This window comes from Myotis brandtii, unplaced genomic scaffold (assembly GCF_000412655.1).
Source record: "Myotis brandtii unplaced genomic scaffold, ASM41265v1 scaffold922, whole genome shotgun sequence".
Lineage (NCBI taxonomy): Eukaryota > Metazoa > Chordata > Mammalia > Chiroptera > Vespertilionidae > Myotis > Myotis brandtii.
The window spans coordinates 505,657-506,125 of NW_005371799.1; positions in this window are offsets into that span (position 1 = coordinate 505,657).

Sequence of the window (469 nt, forward strand, 5' to 3'; positions counted from 1 at the left end):
CCCGCGTTGCGGGCGCTCCCCGCTCAGGCCGCGCACGGCCGCTTCTCTGAACTGAAGCAGTGCCATCTTGTGGCCCGTCTTCCTTCAGCCCTGGTTTTATTTCAGCTTTTCTCTCTGTTCAGGTTCAGAAAGACGTTCTTTGAATCTGAAGCAGCTGGTCCCCGTTAGCAGAGAGAAGGGTGCACTGGTATCTGGCGGGTGGTGAGTCCGGAGCTCTTCACATTGGCAGATGCCTGAGAAGACGGTATGGATTGTCTTCGTTCGCCGAGTTTCCTGCAATTGGGGGCAGGCAGTTTTTGTTGGTTCCTTTTCTTAAATCACTGCCCCTCTCAGACCTGGGCTCCATCTCACACCTGTTCTGGGCTTAGGCTTCTCTTTCACCAGACGGTGGGTCCAAACACCAAGTGACGCGCACACTGCTGCCAGAGCTCCTGCGTTCATCCCAGAGGTGAATTCTAATGACACTGTG